Genomic DNA, 25189 nt, shown 5'->3' with positions numbered 1-25189 from the left:
AAATAACTGTTTTATTCTCTTAAAAAAAATTAAATAACTAATTATTAAAAATAAAATATTATATTTTTATATGATCAACATTTGTATTATAGTTGTCATCCATATACATTATCATCTTTTTATTTTTCAGAACACAATTAAATAATTAAGTTATATTTAAAAGAAAAATTTCTTAACTTACATCCAATGATGTTTTTGTCTTTTTAGTATGTATTTTTTATAACGAAATTCACGTAGGGCGATTTGATAATTTAATAAACATAAATATTATTAAAAAATAAAGTTGCTGACACGTGCTTTTCGTGGGTAATGGTCTCACTCTTCGGGCAACGTGTGCGACATCAATTGTCGGCCAAACACCGACTTCCGGATGGTTTTTGAATCATCTCAGCAACCCCTCCATCCCTTAACAACACGTGCGGTCAACGAACGTCTAGTTTGGCATCGAAAACCTTTTTTTGTTATATATTTGATAACTCTTTTTTTAGAAAACATATAACATCTTATTGCATGAGAGATACGAAGACGATCATTTGACCCATCTAGAACTTTATCCTGATTTTTGGTAAGAGGTTGGATCTACTAGTGGACTTAATAGAAATTAGGTTCATGGTATCTTCAACACTATTGTCAAGGGTATATGAACAGGCTCTCAAGTCTTGACCGTTAGGATACCATAATCTAGATTGAGCCTCCAATCATTAGCCATTCAAGTGATCATATGAGAACAAGTTCAAGCTAAGATAATCCCATTTAGGGTTGTAATGACCAAACTGAGAGATAAATTGAATGTCATGGAGTTGCTGTTGGCAATCTCACTAGTCATTGTGCTCTGTCTCGTCTCCCTCTTGGTTCCAGTTAAGATCTATCTTTGTCTTCTTCTTTAATTTTTATTCATTAGATAGATAAATTGTATTTAATAATATTTATTTTTAAATTAATAATACAAATTTTCTTTTTTATTTTAATTTAATTTTGTTTAAATTTGATTAATTTTATTTTAATTTAATTAATAATACAAAAATAGCATTATTCCCATATACAATGAATTGTGAGAGGATAAAATGAAAAAAAAACAATACATTGAAAAGGACACAAGTTTTAGTTTCTTCTAATTCTCAAACTTTTATAGTCATCTCTAGGTTCCATTGGAGATCTACATACTATTTTTCATGGCCAATATTTCTTAAATAAAATATATAATATATACTCGAATATATTGATTTATTATCCATTTCTATCTGCTTTCTATATATATATGGATATAAAAGTTGATTTACATCTACTTTCCATGAAAATGAAGCTGATCTCTGTAAAAAGTAAATGCAATTGCCTTTTGGCTTAACGACTTGTGGAAGTAGCTTTCCAGATCTACCCCTGATGCTTAGACATCCATTGAAGCTTATAGAGTGCCTAGTTAGACTAAAAGAAATCATCGAAGCTTCATATATATATATATATATATATATATATATATATATATATATATATATATATATATATATTAACTTTCATATAGCCATATACTAGTTTATTGACAGTGTTTTCGGTGTAACTTAATTAAAAAGAAAATTGATTGTAAAAAAATAATATCTAGATTATTAATTTATTTTTAATTTTATCATAAAACTTGATATAACATTTTAAATTTGAAAAATTATAATCTATTTATATATTTAATCTGGATTTTAAATTAAATTACGTGAAACTTATTTTGACATGATCTTATTTAATTAATGGAATAAAAATTAACCCAATACAAAAGGATACCATTAAGTAAAAAAAAAAAATCATAATAAAAGATGGAATTATAAAAGAAAAAAAATAAAAGATCACAAAAAAGGGCAAACCCAAAATAATTTTTTTTAAAAACATGGAATTACAAAATAAAAGATAAAAAAAGCCAAAAAACTTTTATTATACAATTTAAAAAGCACAAAATTGATTTATCATCAACCTAATTAATATGTCTAGAAAATAAAATTTAAAAAAAACCTTCTATTAAAGAATATAAAATCATGAGATGGATCTAGAACTGTATTAAAAAAGGCGCATTAGTGAATTAATTTGTCTTGCTATTTGTCCTGCTGAGCAACTTCTTTTTTTTTTTCTTTTTTTTTTAATAAATATGATAGCTAGAGTTGTAGATGAATTATCAAATTTGAAGACTTAGACTGAGTTTTGTATTATAATAGTGGTTATTTTTTAAATTATATTTTTATTTAAAAATATATTAAAATAATATTTTTTAAAATTTAATTTATAATATCAGCATATCAAAACAATCTAATAAAAAAATAAAAAAAAACTTTCCAACCATGTAAACAAATGGTACAGAAATATGCACTCTCAAATCCTCAACAAGACATCCCTTTTGTCAACAAGCATTAAGTGCTTAATCAATGCCAAATTGGGACCATGTTTGAAGTTAAAGTATATATATATATATATGTCAAAAAAGAAACCTGTTGTATATTAAGACTAAGGCTATTTTATCAACTTAATATAAAACAAGCGATCGAGACATGCCAGGAACAGGGAATCACCAATTTATTGAAGCTATTTCTCTTTTTTTAAAAAAAAAAATAAATAATGAGAGGAGGTTTGTTTCCTTTAACGACGTTCCTATCACAAGAGCAAGAATTTCTAAGAATGCTTGCACTTGAAGAGAATTCATGGTTGAGAAATTCCTTTCATGCAATGGATTTCCCTCAGATTAGCCACCCCAATGGGATATTTAATTAATGGCTTGTCTGAAAGCAAAATGTAAACCAACGGTGGGTAAGCAACGACTCATCACCCCAAATTTATATGCTGCTAGTGACAATTCATCGACTACTTTTTATCCGTTTTATACTCCTTATCTCTCATTCCTGATCGATCATCTCATTCAAAACTGAGTTCATCCTTTTCAAAACAGAGCTAATTAGTTACCTAACTATTTATCCTCAACTTTGTTTAGTACTTAGTCTCAGTCACAATGATCTAAAGGTTATGGACGATTAATCCTCTACACCCAAAGGAAAAAATCATGTTTTTAATGCGAGGGTATTTGAGTAAGAGTTTGTTTGATACTATGATAGCGATTGTTTTTTAAAATGTTTTTTTTTTTCTTACTTTGAATTGTAGATAATTTTTTAAAATTTTTTGAAATTCAATTTTTATATCACTAGCAGAAAATTAATAAATACAGTGAGGAAAAATGTAATTAAAACAAAGTAAAAAAAACGACGACGTTACCAACGGAATTACTAACAGTACAATCCATCGGTAAATTCATTGGTAAATTGTGAACATTGTTCATCATGTCAATTACAAAGGGAATCACCAACAAAAAATTATGTCAGTATTTTTCAGAGAGCTCTAGACCTGTTCACTTTTTAATTGCATTGTTAATTAATATTTTTTACAAACAAAACCAACGACGGATTGAAAAGTCATCGATGTTATTTGACAGTTTTCTAAAAAATTGATTAAATTAAAATTTTAAATTAAATATTACAGATGGAATCACCGATTGATTGAAAAGTCGTTAGTGATATTTGATGGTTTTTAAAATTTTTTTATTAAATTAAATATTACAGATGGAATCACTGATGGAACGATTAAAAATATTCATATTTAATTATCTTTGAGTAAAACTGTCGGTAAAACACCCCAATAAAAAGCTTAGAATTCATAATTTCACTATAGACAGGGCTCATTTCTTTTTTTTCTTCCCTATATGTAAAAAATATCAATATCCATTTTTTTTCTTTTTTTTTTTCTCCTCAACTCCTTCTCTTCTTCTGTTTTCTTCTCAGTTTTTTTTTAATTAATATACGTTACAAATTAGTTATTTTTCTCTCTCTTCTTCACTTCACTTGCAACTACATTAAGGTAAGATTTTTCTTTTTTTCTTTTTTTTTTCACTATATTTGTTTTTTATTTTATTTTTAATTGTTTTTGTTCTTAATAATTGTATGAATATTGTTGTAGGATTTTGTTTTTCATATGATTTTTTTCTTTTTTTTCCCAAGCGTTTTGAGTAGTATAGAGTGTTAATTTATATTAATTTAATTATTTTATAGTTTTTTAAAATGAATTTTTAAAATAATTACCAATGGAATTACATACAGTATTTTTCCAATGGAAATACTGACGAAATAAAGAGAATAATTTTTTTTTTTGTGCGCCTTTTCTATCTGTAAATCCATCAGTAATAATATTTTTTTTATTACCAAACAGACTTACTGACAGAAAAAAATTACCGATGAAAGATTCATCGACGAAACATTTCCGTCGGTGATTTCGTTGGTAAATTAATTACCAACGAAATGATAGTACAAATACTGATGGAAAATTCCGTTGGTAAATTTAAAAATTATAATAGTGTATCAGTATGTTAAAATGATCTAAAAACACATAGAAATTTTTGATCTTTCATACATGAAAAAACAATCGGTGTCTAAAGACGCATTTGAGAATGTTGTTGGTTGCATAGATCCAAAAAAAAATATTTTTTCTTCTCTTAGAATTAATTTTTTATATATATAATTTTGGATTGTTTTGGCATGGTGATGTTAAAAATTATTTTTAAAAAATTAAAAAAAAAATTATACATATGTATTTTTAAGTAAAAAAAATAAGCTTTGAAAAATAACCGCTACTACAAGTACCAAATAAACACTAAGCCTTCGTTTAGGACTGTGGCCTAAATGGAGGTTGGTCAAAAATTAATTTTTTTGTTTAAAATGATTTTTTTATATTTTTGGATCGTTTTGATATACTAATATAAAAAATAAATTTTAAAAAATAAAAAAATATTATTTAGATACATTTCTGAGCGAAAAATACTTAAAAAAAAAACTGTCACCACACCCAAGCACCCTCAGTATTTAAGAGTGTTGTTGATATTGTTTCTCAAAGTGTTTTTTACTTAACAATGCATAAAAATAATTTTTATTTTATTTTTTAAAATTATTTTTGACAATAATACATCAAAAAAATTTAAAAATACTAAAATATTTAATTTTTAAAAAAAAATAAATTTTAACCCAAAAACAAAAATCAACCTCAATATAAAACTGCCATGCTTCACTTTGGTTTAAGTGAATCAATGAATAGTACCAATGCAATGTGCTTTCAGAAAGTCAAAAGTATTTACGTACATGTTCTGACTTGGGACACATTAAACTGGTAAAAAGGAATTGATATGATTTTTTTATGCAATAAAGGTGATTGTATAGAGTAACTCAAGATTAAATCTCATTTTCTGATTATTATCAATTTTTTCTTAGTACTGTCTTCAAAATTTGAATCCAAGAAATCATTTGCTAAAAATAATAGAATCCATGAAGTAAATAAAGAAACATAACTTCTTAACCATCGAGCCAACGCTTTAAAATTAAAAAAAAATTAATATTATAAGATAATATTCAATTAATAAGGTATTATTATAAATTTAAAAAATATAAAAAGACATTAAACAAGATGTTCATATACAGTTTTATATGAAATTCGGTGTAGGATATCATCACTCCTATATAATTTAAAACAAAATTATTTATAAAATTAATTGAAGAACGTGCAAATTGATCCAGATATCCACATTAATAAATAAAAAAAGAACCCTTCACTTAAATTCTGGTTTTTTTTTTTAGAGAAATAGTCTCTAATTTTTTTTTTGCTCTTATCCGGGTATCTTCAAACCTTTTTAAAGGATGAGACTAGTTTCGTTCGAGGTTCTGTAGCTGCCTCTCCTAATAAGTGTGTTTCCTGGATCAAACTTATGTTCTCATCTTTGTAGGGATATAACAATATCCTAACCAATAAATCAATACTTAATCAGTACTTATAACCAAATTAGTATTTAATACAAGATTTAATCGATTTTTTCATGAGAATTTAGACAATATATATAGGATGATATTGCAATAAACTGGAAAATCTAAAGTTTATTTATTTTTCGATTACATTACGGACGAAAAATGTTGGCGGAAAGGAGAAGAGAAAACTATAATTTTTGCTCCAGTAATTTTTCCATTTTGTTTGTTCTTTAATTTATAATAAGGCAAATTGTTAATTTGCTAAATTAGCTGAAAAAATAATGCCTATACTCCTTATTGTGTCATTATGGACTTGGTTGAATCGATATGGTTAAGTTGTGTTTTAATTTTTTTTTCCAAAGAAAAGTTAAAAGTATATTTATTTTGAAATAATTTTTAAATTCAATTAAAAAATTCTTATAAAATTTAGTTAAAATTTTCCATTTAATCAAAATCACATATTTTTGAACTTTTTGTATATGTATTTTCAACTTATACTACCTTCTTCTTTTAAAAATTTGATCTGAGTTATTTTTTACTAAATATTTCTAATCTTACTTATTTTTATCATAATTTATTTATATAAATAACTTTGAGTTGTAACTCAAAGCTATTTTTTTTATATATATAAGTAATACTAAACTAACCAGAAATCATTAGAATAAGTTCAAAAGTACATGATGGAATTAAGAAAAGCGAGAGAAGCATAAAATTCATAAGGTGATTTGCTATAATTTAAATTTAAATGTGAATAACATTTAACCTAGAGTTGAAATTAATTCCAACTTTTCCGGGAAAAATAATGAATTCCAATTTTATTCTTCTTGCTCCACGGATACTAAACGGGCACCAGAGTTGTTTTTTATGAAACAATTCCTGCTAGAAACTTTATTATTATTATTATTATTATTATGTGAATGTTCGTACCAGCTTGTGTATATTTCAATTAATTTTAAGGGTTTTAGAATTAATAACCATGTAAACTTTCAGTAGTTATTATATTAACAACCAACACAGCTCGAATCTAAGACTACAAGAGAAGCAAACATTTTAGTTTTAAGTTCTTATCACTGACCACCTGCTATATGGTTATCTTAGAAACTTTGATACCATTTGTTAATGTAGCATGGAATATATTTTTTTAAAAAATAATTTTTTTGTTTTAAATAATATTTCATATTTTCAAATTGTTTTAATATGTTAGTATTAAAAATAAATTTTAAAAAATATATTATTTTAATATAAAATAAAAATGCGTTTTTAAAAACAAATATTACAACGCTATCAACGACTATATTTATCCTTTGTCTTGTCCCCTGGTTTTGGCTTAGAAAAATGAAATGAAGAATTTATCGTCTCTTCTCAAAGAACATCAAATCTTTTGGTCCTCGAAAATCACAAGTACCTTTTTGCCGTAGCCCATTCGATCATCTTCAGAGCACATTAATTTATGGGCTGCCCAGAGGCAGTCAGGCCACAGCCATTCAATACCAGCCATTCTATATTAATATTTATTTTATAATTATTATTTATCATTAAAAAATAAAATAATAACATATTTGAAGTGTTTATATATTAAATGATAATACTATAATGGATATTCATGAATTGGTTTTTATTTTATTTTTATATTCTATTTATTATTCATCATTTAAAAAATTTAAATATTTGAGTATCTATATAAACATCTATTTTACTATTATTATTTATTATTAAAAAAATAATAATATTAGGTGTATAATAGGAGTGGCAATGGATCGGGTCATGCAGGCTATTTATTATTCCCTCCTGATTTATGTAGTCTAACCATGCTTTCCATACCATCAGGTTGGGTCCGATCCTTCACCTGGTAGGTATCCAACTCGAAGATTCAGCTTTTTTTATATTAATTTTATAAAAAGTAAAATAAAAAAAATATGAAGTTTTAAAACAACATCCAAATTCTAAATTTAAGAGTAGATTCATAAAAATCTCCATAAATTGTAATATAAAATTTTGTGCATCAATTGAGAAAATAAAAATACAACTCCACAAAATAAAATTAAAAAATGTTCAAAAACAGATTTAGTGGAGTATATGAATCCTTATTCGATATTAAGGTCTATTTTGAAATATAATAAATATATTTTTAAAAAATAAAATAATTTTTATTTTTTAAAAATTTATTTTTAACACAGCACATTAAAACAATCTAAAAATATAAAAAAATAATTAATTTAAAACTAAAAAAAATCAAAACATAGTTCAATCACAAAACCTAATTAAATTTAATTGGATTTTACTTATCTCAGGTTGGATAAATTTCTCATTTTAATTTGTAAAATTATTTTTATATATACTAGTATATTGCCAATGCTTTCCAACATAAAAAAATTATTAAAAATATAAAGAATATTTTAAATGTTTTAAGTATAATGGTTACATCAAACCTTATAGTTTTGAATTAGGTGATCATATCTTGAGCTAATACGCGGCAATAACTTTTAGAATAATAATAATAATAATAAAAAGACACCGCCCTTGTAATCCTCTGAAAATCTAGAATATAGTTTATATTATAAACATTTTATGTACACGCACATGCTGCACAATAATTTTTCCGCCCGTTTTAAAGTCTCTCTCTCTCTCTCTCTCTCTATATATATATATATATATATATATATATATATATATATATATATATAAAACAAAAAAGAAAAGTAATATCTCCTTCTCCTAAGAAAGTGTGCCTGCAGAAACATAACACTAGACATTGAAAGCCCGCTTGACATGATTCATCAAGTTTCAGGCATTTAACTCTCGTTTAAGTCTAACAAAGCTTCATCATTGCCCAGAGGAGAAAATGACAATGCTTCACCAATGTAATTATGGTTTGGATCGAATTGTGTGCCAAAATAAAGATGGGAAAGATGCTTGACAACTTGAAACTCAAATATTTCAGTAATTTAAGGCAGTTTGAACTTGGATTTCTTAACATGCTAACTTAGAAATTCAAGTGTTTCGAAGCAAAGTACTTGTTCTTGCAAAACACAGTAAAAGAACCGTGCAAAATTATTTGAAATGAGATGAGCTTGCGAGAGTGATAAATACAAATCTCCAGTTTTGCATCTGATAGCCATTACCTAGCCCAAAGTAGTTCTGTGCTCGAGTATGATATAAAAAATGAAATAGAGGCAAAGTGACAATAGCGGTGAACCGAACATAGTGACCACTCCATGGTTCATCAACAGCCATGGCAGAAGATGGCCTCACCAGAGACGGAGCAACAGATTTCCGTGGAAACCCTGCTATCAAGAAGGAAACAGGAGCTTGGAAAGCTTGCCCTTATATTTTAGGCAACTCTTTTATACCTTTCTAGAGCTTGCTTGCCTGTATTTCTACGTGCGTTAATTTGTTTTTTTTTTTGTTTTGTGATTGGCTAACATGCCCGTCTTGACTTGCCTGCAGGAAATGAATGCTGCGAAAGGTTGGCCTACTATGGAATCAACACAAATCTAGTGAATTACCTCAAATTTGAACTAAACCAGAGCAATGTTGTGGCGGTCAATAATGTCACAAATTGGTCAGGAACATGCTATGTCATGCCCTTGCTTGGAGCTTTTCTTGCTGATGCCTACTTGGGAAGATATTGGACAATCGCCAGTTTCTCTATAATCTATGTCTTTGTAAGTTCTTTCATCAGCTATTTCTTAAGACCATGCTGGCGTACTTAACCAATCATTTTCTTGTTTTTAATCTTTCCTTTTTCTTAACCAGTCCAAAACTTTTCATTTTGTTTCAGGGAATGACATTGTTGACATTGTCAGCATCGATCCATGGACTAAAACCATCTTGTGACCGAGCGAATGTTTGCCATACAACAGGGTTGCAGACATCAGTTTTCTTTCTAGGCCTATACCTTGTAGCTCTGGGGACCGGAGGGATCAAGCCTTGTGTCTCTTCCTTTGGGGCGGATCAGTTCGATGACTCCGACGAGGATGAGAAGAAAAAGAAGAGTTCTTTCTTCAACTGGTTCTATTTTTCAATCAATATCGGCGCTCTTATTTCTGCTTCGGTGCTTGTTTGGATACAAACCAATGTAGGCTGGGGCTGGGGCTTTGGCATCCCAGCAGTGGCAATGGCAATTGCTGTTGTGAGTTTCTTTTCAGGTACACCGTTATACAGGAACCAGAGACTTGGAGGGAGTCCCTTGACACGCATGTGCCAAGTGCTAGTTGCATCCTTCAGGAAATTCCGTGTCGAAGTGCCTGATGACAAGTCTCTTCTGTTCGAGACAGCAGACCATGAATCTGCTGTCATGGGAAGCCGCAAACTTGACCACACAGATCAGTTAAGGTATTGAATGGACAACAACTAGTTCACCAAACAGCTGTGTTGTAATTTGGACTCTGCTAATGTATTTTCCTTATCGATTTAGTTTCTTCGACAAGGCAGCAGTCGAGACTCCATCAGACCGTCTAAAAGGGTCCGCGAATCAGTGGAAACTGTGCACCGTGACTCAGGTTGAAGAGCTCAAGTCCATCACTCGGTTGCTTCCTGTATGGGCAACTGGCATAATATTTTCTGCTGTATACAGTCAAATAGGAACCTTATTTGTCCTGCAGGGAAACACAATGGACCTTCGCATGGGCAAATCCTTCGAAATCCCTTCTGCTTCACTCTCCCTCTTTGACACAATTAGTGTAATCTTCTGGGTACCGATTTACGACCGTGCCATCGTCCCCTTTGCAAGAAGATTTACTGGACACAAGAATGGATTCACACAGCTTCAAAGAATTGCAATTGGCCTTGTAATTTCCATCTTTGCCATGTTGGTTGCTGGGACTCTAGAGCTTGTGAGGCTCCGCGAGGTCAGAAAACATAACTACTATGAACTAAAGCACATACCAATGTCCATATTCTTGCAGGTCCCTCAGTATTTCATTATAGGATGTGCAGAAGTTTTCACATTTATCGGGCAATTGGAGTTCTTTTATGAGCAGGCACCCGATGCCATGAGGAGCCTTTGCTCAGCTCTCTCACTCACAACCGCTGCACTTGGGAACTACTTGAGCACATTCCTAGTTAATATTGTCACGGATATGAGCACCAGGCATGGTAAGCCTGGTTGGATACCGGACGATTTGAATCACGGCCATCTTCATTATTTTTTCTGGCTCTTGGCAGTGTTGAGTGTGCTCAACTTGGGGTTCTATCTTTTGGTTGCCAGATGGTACACTTACAAGAAAGCTGTGGTGTCCAGTGATTGATAGTTATTGCAGGATCTTAAGAGATACTCAGAACTATTTCTTAACTAAAATTGTTAGGACCAAAGTCCCATAGTTAATTTACTTCCTGTCTCCATGCTGTACTTGTTTGCGGTGTCCCAACAATGTATTCCTCAATTTTATTTTATTTATTTTGTTAATTCGGAAAATTTATGGTATTTAGTTTTGAACTTTTGGTTATTTTGTTAAAAAAAACTATTTAAATTCTTTCATTGAGGTAAACTAGGTCATTTCTAATACATTTAAAATGAATTTATAATTATAGGGTATAGTTTAACTAGTTAGATTCTAAAGTTTGTTATCAAAAACTATCAATTTGAGTGTCATAAATTTCAGAATTATTGAAAATTTATATTATTATTAATTTTAAAATTTTAAAAAATTAGTTGAGATACCCATAAACTAACTCAATGTTAGAAAGTTTAAACACTTTCTTTCTTATTTCCTTTTCGCTGCTGTCTGCTAAAAAGGAAGAAACCAATATCCCACTAAATGCAAAATGCATAATATGTAAGGCATCCCATGTTATTGGGCTGACATCTATGAAAACAAGAACTCCATATTCTTGTCCCCTACTCTCTCCACCTCTTCTTTTCTAAGCAACTTCTATGATGAGCTTTCTGCTTATACAAATTCTCCACTCCACTCCACTCCACTCCACTCACGTCATTGCTTCAATTTATGGTTGCATATTAAAAAAAAAAAATTAAAAAAAAATAATTTTAATTGATGCTAGTATGATTTTATATGTGTTTAGTTAAAATTGTTATAAAGGTTGATGTTGAATAAAAAACAATTTAAAAATATTTGGTTAAAATTATTTTTTAGGGTGTTATTGATATTAAAATTAATGATGGAAAAAACATGAATTAAATTCATAACTTCAAATTAAATAAAAAGCATTTGCTTATCAATACCTAAGAAATGTAGCAATGCAATATTAGGGTTTTAATTTTATTATCCTATTAATTGAATGTGGTATAACATAAGATAAAATATCATCACAAACAAAGTTAAAATAATAATAATAATAACAACCAAGGCCTAGGGTTGTGAGCCTGCCTTAGATTTGCATGTCTAGGCTAATAGTTTTAAGACTTTTTTTTTCTTGATTTTTTTTTCAATTTTATTATTTAATGTTATGTTTTTATTGAATTATTTTTTTAATTTTATCCTTTAATATTTAGTTTATTTTAATTGGTCTTCATGATTTGTTTTCATTTGTTTTTTATAAAGTTATCATGATCTTAAATAAATGTTATGATTTTGGTTGGTGTTTTTTTTTTTTTTTTTCAATTTCATCTTTCTTTTGGTTTTTTCTTTTCAATTGTATCTTTCAGAATTTAGTTGTTTTTTTAATTGATTCTCATGATTTGTTTCGGTTTACTTTTTATAAAATTATTGTGGTCTCAAATAAACATTGCGGCATTTAATTGCTACTCGTTTTGCGAGCATTTATTTTTGTTATTATATAATTAACTACCCAAAATATATTTTTTAAAAAATTATTAAACCTAGTAAAATCCACGAGCAAGCCACAAATTTGATAGTGTAAGCTGCAAGGTATTAGTCAATCTAATATATCAATGTCTAAATATTTTAAAAATAAAAAAACATGTGATCTTAAAAAAACCATGTTCTCCCTGTTTCTTTATCCATTCCCATGCCTGTCTTCCGAATCTTATCCATTAAGAGGAAGTGGAGGTTAATGTTTTAGCATATGACAGAATATCAAAGTTCATCAAGGCTACTGGAATTGTTATTTTATGAAAACTTTTATATCTTTGATAAATATTGCTATTGAACTAATACTCAAAGTGTAGACATTCTAGCTTTTTTATATATAAATATATTACTAAAGTGTTAATGTTCTAGTGATTTAATAGACACAGCAAACATAAGCATTTCAAAATATAATGACATTAATATATAACATTAGCTTGTAGGAGTTAGCAAAAAAAAAACCGATTAAACCGAGAAAACCGGGAACAAAATAACCAAAAAAACCAAACCGTGAAAAAACCCGATTAAACCGAATTGAATTTTTTAAAAAACAACCGGTTCGGTTTTATAAGCCTGAAATCGAAAAAACCAAACCCAAATCGAAAAAAACTGAGCCAAACCGAAAAAAACCCGAGCAAAACAGTAGAAAACCCGAGCCAAACCATAAAAATTCGAGCCAAATCGAGAAAAATCGAGCCAAACTAAAAAAACTGGTTTGAACCGGTTTTTGTTCTAAAACAACCAAACTGAAACTGGTTGATTTGAACCGGTTTAGGTTGTTTTTTTAAAAAAACTAGTTTAATTACTTTTTTGATAAAAATCAAACCGAATCGAAAATAATCACCTCTACTAGTGGCGTGTAACATTACATTCATAATATAATTATCATAATTATTAAGGGTACGCGAAAGAAAATACAATGACAAATAATCAATTTAATCCTTGTGATTTTAGAAATTATCGACTAATTTTTTAATCAATTGTGACCAGCAACTTGTTAATGGATTCTTTGCCTTATTAGTTAATACTATTACCTAAATACCAAAAGCAACATCTAAACATTGCAAGAAAACAAAAGGGTTCAGTGTGTGGTTTTCAGAACTAGGGGTACTAACTTAATAATTTCTTAAGAGTTAGGGGAGTAAGATGTAATTTATTAAACAAAAATAAGATTCATCCTCCCAATATCTAACAGATGGTAAAAGCAAGGTTATCAATTCTGTTCCGTTCCGCCCGAAATGGCCGAAACATTCATACCAATTCAAAAAGTGGAACAAAATGGAATAAATTTCATCTCATTTTAAATCTCAGTCCGTTCCGGATTTTTCGGCTAAATTCCGCCCGAAACGTTCCGGTTTCATTCCACATGTTCCGTTCCGCTCTTGAAAAGCCAATGAATCAAATTGAACTTTGCTCAATTTCATTAATTAAACCACCCGATTATAAAAAGCTCTTTTTTCATTACTATTTTCAATAGCAATGATATTAATAATAATATTGATAATTATTATTACTATTTTCATTAAAATGATATTAATTTTTTAAAATTAGATTTATCACTAATATATATGGTTTATATTCATGTTTTTTTTTTTTCATGTCTATACTTTGTAGGAATTTAAGCAAAATAAGGGATGCTTTAGATTCCATTAGCCACTTGATAACATTGACCTAACTTTATATTTAAATATTTTACTTTCATAATATTTTGATATTTTATTAGTTGAATTACTTTAAGTTAAAGATCTATTTAATCTTGACTATTTAGAAATATTTTAAATTTTAAAATTATATTTGTTTGGCATTTTTGTTTGTATTGCATAGTTTATAATTAATTTATTTTGAATTTGAATTATATATATATATATATATATATATATATATATATATATATATATGAATAGTACAACCTTGAAACGGCACGCCGAAACATTCCGAAATTGAAACATTCATTTCAATTGAAAAAACAAAACACCTATTAAAACGAAACTGACAACCTTGGGTAAAAGAGATTCACCGAATTCCTCCCTCTCTAATGCACAGATGTGCTTGAGTTGGATTCTGACTTTGTTTTCTATACTGGCTCGAATCACTTTTTATTTGCTTTTTTGTCTTGCTTTCTTTTTACTGTTTTTTGAGCGTGTTTATATACCAATACCATTAGCATTACCACCCCATCACCTTGCCTGCAACAACCAGAACCAAAAGAGAAGAGAAGGATTCCTCTTGAGAAATCTCTGTCTCGGTGAATTGTTTCTGCATGCATTCAATGCATGATGTTTTTTATTTTTATTTTATGTTTTAACACAGTCCTGATAGGATCTTATTAGTGATTTCCTGTTTTATTGAGAGTTTGTGTGGTAAAATTGAGGATTTTTTACTTTTCTCTTTTTTTTCCTCTCAAGAATATTATGATTTATTTCTTTTGTGTGTGATATCTCCAAGTATTGTTATTTGTGTTAATGTTGTGAATTTGGTTTTCAAGAGTAATCTTCTTTTTTTTTTTCCCAGATGGGTTTTGACCTCTACACTGAAATAAATAGTCTCTAATGCTTATGGCTTGGCTTATAGCAGCTTTTTGTATGTGTGAATCTCCCTTGATTTTATTTTATATAAAGGTAATTGTGCTTGGAGTCTCTTGCGATTTGTGGTTATCTCTTTGTTGTATTCTAGTGCTTCCTACCACATAAAAATGACCCTTTTTATTCTTTTTTGATCTGCTGGCAAACAAAAAAAAAAGTTAATTGGGTTTAGTTGTTTCCTCTGTTTCTTTTTTCCCTTTTATATAAGCATGATTGCCGAGTTGTGTGTTGAATCTACAAGTACAATTTTTTTCTCCAACTTGAATTCAGGTGAATCAGATTCTCAAATTGCTCTTGATTAGCTTGCATGGCAAGAAGGAAAAGAAAAATATGACTTGTTATGTGTGATGCATGAATTTATATAATTCTACATAGATTTAAGTAGGAGGTGAAGGGGGGAAATTATACGAGGTTCGATATATGAATGTATGAGTGCATTTTATTAAAATGGTCGTGCTAGGATTCCCTATTTCAGTGTTAGAAACAACAACAATTCAGTATTGTCTTGTAAAGAGTAGAATTTTTCTTATTGCTCTGAGTCTAACGTTGTTTTTAGGGATGCTCTGCTTGTATTATAGATAAACTATAAAAATCAAACATGAAGTCTCAACAGGGAAAGCGTGTTGCAGGTCAGGAAAGAAACTATGGCAGAAAATGATTACACAAACAATGGGACGGTGGATATCAAAGGAAATCCAGCTAATAAGAAGAAAACTGGAAACTGGAAGTCTTGCCGCTTTATTCTTGGTATAATATTTTGTCCATCTTTTCTCGGTCAAGCTCATTGTATGATATCTGACTTACGATTCCCTTGTAATATCCATGCACTAAAATTGTTTATCATCAAAATTTCAATAATTTCCTTGCAGGGAATGAATGCTGTGAGAGGTTGGCATACTACGGGATGAGTACGAATCTTGTGAACTATCTTGGCGAGCGTCTCAACCAGGGAAATGTTGCTGCAGCAAACAGTGTCACCAATTGGTATGGAACTTGCTATGTCACACCACTGATTGGAGCCTTTCTAGCAGATTCATATTTGGGAAGATATTGGACAATTGCGAGTTTTGTTATCATATATATCGTTGTAAGTTTGCTTTAAAAGTGAACCAAATTGCCAGTACATTTGATCAGTGTCTCTGGTTATCAGTTTGCACCGAGAGTAGTTTGGTTTCTGTTAATGCTTGCCTGTTTATTTCTTACCATTCTAGAATTTCCTCTCAGCAAAATGTTCGTCCTGGTTTCACCTTTTCAAGACATTTTATAGTCGATCAGATACATATTTTTGAATATTTAGCAGAACTTGGTTCCACAAAATCGATTTTCCAACACCACTTTTACGAATTATGATTGTGTCAAGGAAAACCATGTAAAAGAAGTGGTACTTGACAGTGCATTTAATGCAAATATCCCAGGTTGAAAAACTCTCTTCGTTTTTCTTATACACATGCTGCTTGTCTCTTTTGAGAATTTTAAAAGAAAAACATCTCAAGCTTGGTTTTATTTTTCATGGGATTTTCTTTTTGTTTCTAAAAGTAAATTGAACATTCTTGCGATATATGTATTTGTGGAAATGATGACATCTTATTTTTCTGGCAGGGAATGACACTCCTCACATTGTCTGCTTCGGTCACTGGTCTGAAGCCATCATGTGATAAGGATTCTTGCCACCCGACCACAGGACAAACTGCGGCATGCTTTGTAGCACTTTACATGATCGCTCTTGGAACTGGAGGAATCAAGCCATGTGTTTCATCCTTCGGCGCAGATCAATTTGATGAAACTGATGAGACCGAGAGGAAAAGGAAAAGCTCCTTTTTTAATTGGTTTTGCCTTTCAATCAACATCGGTGCGCTTGTTGCGTCTTCTGTTTTGGTCTGGATACAAATGAATGCTGGCTGGGGATTGGGGTTTGGAGTCTCAGCAGTTGCCATGGCTGTAGCTGTTGTGTTTTTTTTCTTAGGAAGCAAGCTATACCGAATTCAAAAACCAGGTGGGAGTCCCATTACAAGGATTGTCTAGGTTATAGTTGCATCCTTCAGAAAGAGTAAGGTTCAAGTTCCTGCTGATAAATCTCTTCTTTACGAGACTGTAGAGGAGGAAAGTCAAATCCAAGGAAGCCGCAAGCTTGAACATACCAACAAATTCAAGTAAGTGCCCCAGGCCAATAAGTTTGAGATTCACGATGCAAGTTTCTCGAACCCATTAGGTCAAGTTTAGTCACTTATCCCTGTTGTTTTCTGATATTTTATTTTTTCAAATCCACAAAATTCTACATGTTGATTTTATTTCCTCTCCTATTTATTTTCAATCATCTAGTAGCCCCGAAGATTCCTTGATCAACAGGGTCATGCAAGCTCATTTTGCAAATAAACATGTCAACGAATCTCATGTTGCAATTCATATATCCAAGCAATGGTTCTTCTGGCTACTTAAGAAGTGTGTTTCTGAAACCTTGAATGGAGAGGGAAGTATTTTGCACAAAAAGTAACTAATGCGAATGTTCTATTTAGCTTACATGCAAACAGAGCATCTCTTCTATCTGTCACACTTCCATTTCTCAAATGCAAACCTTGCTCTGAAGATTTGTAAACAAATTTGTTGAATTATCATTTTCTAGCCTTGATCAAATCAACCCTTGTTGAATTTCAGGTTCTTCGATAAGGCTGCTGTGAAAACCCAAGATGACAATATAAAGGGCTCAACAAGTCCATGGAGACTCTGCACAGTAACTCAAGTTGAAGAGCTCAAGTCCATAATCAGGTTGCTCCCAGTCTGGGCATCTGGAATAGTCTTCTCAAATGAGCACCAAGTTCGTTTTGCAAGGAAATACCATGGATCAACACATGGGTCCACATTTCCAGATTCCATCAGCATCGCTCTCCCTCTTCGATAACCTCAGCGTCATCTTCTGGGCTCCTGTATACGACCGAATCATTGTCCCATATGCAAGGAAATTTACGGGTCATGAACGAGGCTTTACTCAGCTCCAACGCATGGGCATTGGCCTCGTCATATCAATTGTGTCCATGATCACTGCTGGAATATTGGAGGTTGTCCGAATCAACTATGTCCAAAAGAACAATTACTATGATCTTAAGTACATCCCAATGTCCATTTTCTGGCAAGTACCGCAGTACTTTCTGTTAAGAATTGTGTTGCTGTGTTTTGTGCAGGTGAAGGGATGCACAATCAAGAACAACAATGCTGGTATTGAAGAACACGAATTACACACAAGGTGTTTGATAAAATGTCTCAGTGAGTATTTCATTAACTGCATGTCTTTAAATACAACAAACCTCCCTAGTTATCAGCCATTAACTATAGTGGACAATTTGCTGTCACTAGCCACTAACTGTAGTGGAGAATATGTTGCCACTAATCTCAGCAACAACATTAGAAAAACAAGGGATTTACTTTAACAAAATCAAAACAGAAATGAAAGAAAAGAAAACAGACAATACTTGATTAAACAACATGAAACACTAGAGTTAAAAAATGTCAATTGTCTAACACTCTTCCTTGACATTTTGACGACAAATTCCAATCATTTGTCTTAATGTCTCAAATCTCTCTTTAGGTAGTGGTTTGGTAAATATATCTGCAAGTTGTTCTTCGGAAGAACAATGAATCAATATCACTTCATTAGATTGTTGAACTTCTCTAATAAAATGAAACTTGATTTTGATATGCTTTGTACGTCCATGAAAGACTGGATTCTTTGAAATTGATACTGCAGAACTGTTATCACACATGATTTTAGTAGCTTCAACCTGTTCATGTCACAAATCCTTTAACATTTTTCTCAACCAAATTGCTTGGTTGACAGCAGCGGCAACAGCAATATACTCTGTTTCTGCAGTGGATTGAGCTATTGTCTCTTGCTTCTTTGAACTCCAGGTGAAGACACCTGAATTGAGTGAGAATAAATACCCTGAAGTGCTTCTTGAATCATCAACAGAACCTCCCCAGTCACTGTCAGTATAGCCTTTTAGTTCCACAGCCCCTTCTGATGATCTTGGACAGAAAATACCAAGATCAATGGTACCTTTGATGTATCTAAGTATCCTTTTTGCTGCAATGAAATGAGTCTCCCTTAGAGAATGCATGAACCTTGAAAGAATACTCACAACAAATAATATGTCAGGTCTACTTGCTGTAAGATATTGAAGGCTGCCAATTAAGCCTCTATACAAACTTTCATCCACTTTTTCAGATTCATCATCCTTGCTAAGCTTGATACTTGTTGTCATAGGAGTCCCCACTGGTTTACAATCCTCCATTTTGAATCTTTTTAGGATGTCTGAAGCATACTTCTTTTGGCATGTAAAAATGCCATTGCTGGATTGCATCACTTCCATTCCAAGGAAGTAATTCATCATTCCAAGGTCAGACATCTCAAACATCTTCTTCATTTCATCTTTGAACTCTTGGATCATTCCAAGTTCACTTCCTGTGATAAGCATATCATCTACATAAATAGATACAATTAGAAAATGGTTACCACATGATTTCACATACAAAGTTGCTTCATTTTGGCTTCTGCTGAACCCAAGTTGAAGCAGATGTGTGTCCATTCTGTCATACCAAGCTCGGGGAGCTTGTTTCAACCCATACAAGGCCTTCTTAAGTAGATACACATGATCTTCTTTATCTTTAACAGCATACCCATCGGGTTGCTCTATAAAGATTTCTTCAGCAAGAAATCCATTCAAGAAGGCAGACTTGACATCAAGTTGGTGAATCTGCCAAGAGTTATGTGCTGCAAGTGTAATGAGAAGTCTAATAGTATCATACCTTGCTACTGGAGCAAAGGTCTCTAGGTAGTCCACACCATATTGCTGAGCATATCCCTTTACCACCAATCTAGCCTTGTGTTTGCATACTGACCCATCTGAATTGAGTTTTGTTTTGAAAACCCATCTTACACCTATCACCTTGCGATGCTTAGGCCTTTCAATCAGCTGCCATGTTGCATTTTTGTTGATCATTTCCATTTCTGCCTCTATTGCTCTCCTCCATGCTGGAAATTCTTGAGCTTCAGTATAGCTGGTTGGTTCTAGGATTGCCATGTTGCATCTTAGGTGAATATCTTCCAATGATCTTGTGCCTCTAACTGGAAAATCATCCACTGATTCATCAACTACTGGTTGGGGCTGAATGGTGAATGGTTGATCAGAAATCATATTTTTCTGATGTTCCCAATCCCATGTGATTGCTTCATCAACCTTCACATCTCTTCTGAGAATTACCTTCTCTGTTTGTAAGCAAAGAATTCTGTATCCTTTGGTTGTTATTCCATAACCCACAAGAACTCCCTTTTGAGCTTTGTTGTTAAGTTTGCTCCTCTTTGGCTCAGCTATATGATAATAGCATATGCTGCCAAAGATTCGAAGATGATCTACAGCAGGTTTAACACCATTCCAGCCTTCTTATGGTGTCTTGTCCTCCAGTGCTTTGGTTGGAAGTCGGTTCAGCAAGTAAACAGAGGTATTGACTGCCTCTGCCCATAATTTGTTTGGCATTTTCTTTTCAAGTAAGAGACATCTAGCCATCTCCATTACTGTCTTGTTCTTCCTCTCACATACACCATTTTGTTGTGGTGTGTATGGTGTAGTGTACTGGTGCACAATGCCTCTGCTGTTGCAAAACTCAAGAAACTGATTTGAAGTATATTCAGTACCATTGTCAGATCTTAAACATTTAATTAGCATGTCACTTTGATTCTCAACTAAAGCTTTGAATGTTTGAAAGATTGTAAATACTTCACTCTTAAATTTGATGAAATACACCCAACACATCCTAGTATAATCATCAATAAAGAGAATGAAATACTTGTTACCACATAATGAGGCTGTCTTCATAGGTCCACACACGTCAGTGTGGATGAGCTGAAGTTTTTGGCTGGCTCTCCATGCTTGCCTTTTAGGAAATGGTGGCCTTGATTGCTTGCCAAGTTGACATGTTTCACACAATTGAATCTCACCATTCAATGTGGGCAATGCTTCAACCATTTCCTTTTGTTTCAAAATTGACAAGCCTTTTTGATTGAAATGTCCAAATCTTTTATGCCAAAGATTTGAAACATCCTGAGTAGCACTCACATATGCATGATTGGATACTTTATCCCAGTTAACAACAAAGCTTCTGTTTTTCATCTTTACACAGAACATTTGTTCTCCAGAAGGATCAAAGATAATGCATTTATGATCCTTAAACTGAAGAGAATAGTTTTTCTCCATCATTTGTCCAACACTTAACAAATTTTGACTGATTTCAGGTATAAATAACACATCACGAATGATTTTGATACCTGAACTTGTTTGAACATTTACTGACCCTCTGCCTTTGACCTCCAGAAATTCTCCATTGCCAACCTTTACTCTGGATTTGTAAGATTCATTAAGGGTTTTGAACATTCCAGCATCATTGCACAAATGATGTGTGCATCCACTGTCAATAAGCCAAGTATCAGCTGGATCATTTGTTGAGAAACAAGTGACAGCAAAGAATTGCTCCTCCTGTGTATCAACTTCATCTGCTAGGTGAGCTTGTTGAGGTTTTGGATTTGATTTTTTGAACTTGCAGACCTTTGTGATGTGCCCTGATTGCTTGCAATTTCCACAAATTGCATCTGGCCTCCACCAACAATATTTTTCTGAATGTGTGTTTCTTTTGCAGTGAGTGCAAGGAGGAAACTTCTTTTGTTTTGAAGCTTCACTAGTGCTGCCCCCTTCATTTCTGCCTTTGAATCTCAGATTAGGCAACTTCTTTCCTTTTCCAGCTTGTTGTTTTTGCACGTAAAAGGCTCCTTCAGTCAATCTGTCTTGCCTGATTGTTCTTCGTTGCTCCTGTGCTTGAAGAGCACTCATTAGTTCACCTAATGAGATTTTACTGAGGTCCTTTGATTCTTCTAGAGAGGAGATTTTGGATTCAAACCTCTCAGGAAGAGTCACAAGAACCTTCTCCACAATCCTACTGTCAGGAAAGTCTTCTCCAAGTAATCTGATGTTGTTGATAATTAGTGAAATTCGATCAGAATACTTAGAGATTGTTTCATCTTCTTGCATGTTAAGTGCCTCAAAATCTCTCTTCAAATTCAGCACTTGCATTTGCCTTGTTCTGTCACTGCCTTGGTATTCTTCTTTTAGTTTGTTCCAAGCCTCTTTGGCTGAATTGCATGCCATAATTCTGTAGAAAATGCTTTCTGCCACAGCATTTTGGATGATTGATTTCGCCTTGGATTTCTTTGCCTTCTCCTCACTGCTGAACTTGATTTGAGCCATAGTGGGATTTGTTGGTAAGGGAGCTACTGGTTTGGCTTCAGAAACAATTTTCCAAAGATCATAAGCTTCAAGAAAAGCTTGCATCTTAACTGACCAAATATGGTAGTTTTCACCAGTAAATATAATGGGGGAGTTTAAAAGTAAGTTGTTGGATGTCATTTTTGAGATTTTGAAAAAAAAATGTGTTTTGGTCCTGTAAGATCTGAGATGCTCTGATACCACTGTTAAGAATTGTGTTGTTGTGTTTTGTGCAGGTGAAGGGATGCACAATCAAGAACAACAATGCTGGTATTGAAGAACACGAATTACACACAAGGTGTTTGATAAAATGTCTCAGTGAGTATTTCATTAACTGCATGTCTTTAAATACAACAAACCTCCCTAGTTATCAGCCACTAACTGTAGTGGACAATTTGCTGTCACTAGCCACTAACTGTAGTGGAGAATATGTTGCCACTAATCTCAGCAACAACATCAGAAAAACAAGGGATTTACTTTAACAAAATCAAAACAGAAATGAAAGAAAAGAAAACAGACAATACTTGATTAAACAACATGAAACACTAGAGTTAAAAAATGTCAATTGTCTAACACTTTCTCATTGGATGTGCAGAAGTTTTTACCTTCATAGGACAGTTGCAGTTTTTCTACGACCAGGCACCTGATGCTATGAGAAGTTTGTGCTCTGCTCTTTCGCTTACCACTGTCGCATTAGGAAATTACTTGAGCACTCTGCTTGTCACCATTGTTACTAAAATCACAACGAGAGGTGGGAAGCTCGGTTGGATTCCTGATAATATGAACAGGGGCCATCTTGATTACTTCTACTGGCTCTTGGCAATTCTCAGCTTCCTGAACTTCATTTTGTATCTCTGGATTTCCAAATGGTTTACCTACAAGAAAGCTACAGGGCATCCTCAACGAGACTGAATGGTTAGTGGACAATGCAGAAATCACATTTCAAAGTTTAGCTCTCTTTCAAGTTCTTTTTATAAGAGGAAAAGAATGAGTTCCAGCATATATCAAATACATCCACTAGCTGCATATCTCTATCTGCTATGACTCCCTATATAGTCAAGATATTTGTTTCCTTATTCTCAGGACATTTGTTTCCTTCTCTGTGTATAATTCTCATTTCCTATTCTATTTGTAATTCTCGTTATAATTTCTATATAAGCACACTGCAATATAAGTAATGTATCTTTTTATAAAACCCTACATGGTATCAGAGCCAGCACACTCCCACGAGCATCTAGATTCACTACTTATTTTCATGGCAGAAACCTCTCAAGAAAACGCAGCCACTGTTGTGTCTAACCCTGCTATCACAACATTGAATTCATTGATTGCTATCAATGCTGCAGCACAATTACCCCTCAAACTCACGCCAATAAACTACCTGACATGGCGTGCTCAGTTAAATGCCCTTTTAATTGGCTATGATCTCCTGCGATATGTGGAAGGCTCTTATCTGGAACCACCCAAACTTTTGCATAACGCACCTAATCCTGCTCACATGTTTTGGGTTCGCCAATATCAGCTTCTATTGCACTTCATCATTGCTTCTGTTTCAGAACAAATCATGCCACTCATTGCTTATGCAACAACCTCCTATATGGCATGGGAGAAATTGAACACTCTTTATGCAAACCGCTTACGATCACGAGTAATGAGTCTCAAGGAACGACTCACTGCCACCACCCGTGGCTCTAGCTCTGTGGGTGAATTTCCTAACACCATGAGAAGCATATCTGATGAACATTCATCTATTGGTGAGCCCCTCAATGATATTGACTTGGTAGTTCATGTTCTCAATGGTCTTGGTCCAGCATTCAAAGAAATCTCTTTCAAGTTCTTTTTGCCTGCAAAAATTGTTTGATAAATAATGTTGGACACGTTGAGGATTGCCAATGTAGCACAGCTGATATGTTTGTTTTGTTATATTTTATGGGTGTATCTAAGAATATTGTTGTTTCTGGCCAAGCCAACAAGGTTTAAAAGAAAAAAAAAAAGAGTTTTGCAACAACCGATAAGCTTCATTTGTTCTTAGGAAAGTCGTGTTTTGGTGCATACATTTTCTCACGTTACCTTTTATTTTTTTAATTTTGAAAAAATATTTGATGTAAATTTATTCATGTCAAAAGATCTAAATGAAGAAAGAGTTTCTTTATGGACTTTAAGAGTTTTTTTTTAAAAAAAAGATTAAAAAATGCTTTTGAAAATTCTTGAAAGGTTTTTTCTACTCAAATTAAAAAAAAAAATGATGGTTTTAAATCGTTTTAATATATTATGTTAAGGATAAATTTTAAAAATAAAAAAATTAGTTTAATATATTTTTAATTTAAAAAATATTTTAAAAAATAATAATTTTCATAATCTCAAATACTATATAAAACTTGTATATTAATCATCAAGAATTAATATAGAAAATTTGAATATGTAAATATTGTTTTGTATAATCATACATTAGGTGATACACACCCACAATGAAAAATGTTGTTTGGGCTCATTTTTTACGACAAAATCAAATATTGAAGTATCATTAATTTATTTTAAATGAAAAGAGAGGAATCAAACAAGTGCATAAAGCATGGTCAGATTGGAAAGTCCCACTTAGTTTTACTTTTAATTAATTTTATATTCAAATTTGAATTAGTAATCTTTTTTTTTTTCATGTTTTAAATTCTCTCTTATATATTAAATAAATAAATTGTATTTTCATGATGCATTTATAAAAAAAAAAA

General features: G+C 31.9%; 1 pseudogene; it reads left to right on the top strand.

The window, feature by feature from the left end:
* The first annotated feature begins 8773 nt into the window (after positions 1–8773).
* Positions 8774–23621, top strand: LOC118037486 (uncharacterized; annotated as a pseudogene).
* Positions 23622–25189: the final 1568 nt, after the last annotated feature.

The sequence above is a fragment of the Populus alba genome, chromosome 16 (assembly GCF_005239225.2).
Source record: "Populus alba chromosome 16, ASM523922v2, whole genome shotgun sequence".
Lineage (NCBI taxonomy): Eukaryota > Viridiplantae > Streptophyta > Magnoliopsida > Malpighiales > Salicaceae > Populus > Populus alba.
The sequence above is the reverse complement of the archived record's forward strand: the minus strand, read 5'-3'. Positions and strand labels throughout refer to the sequence as shown.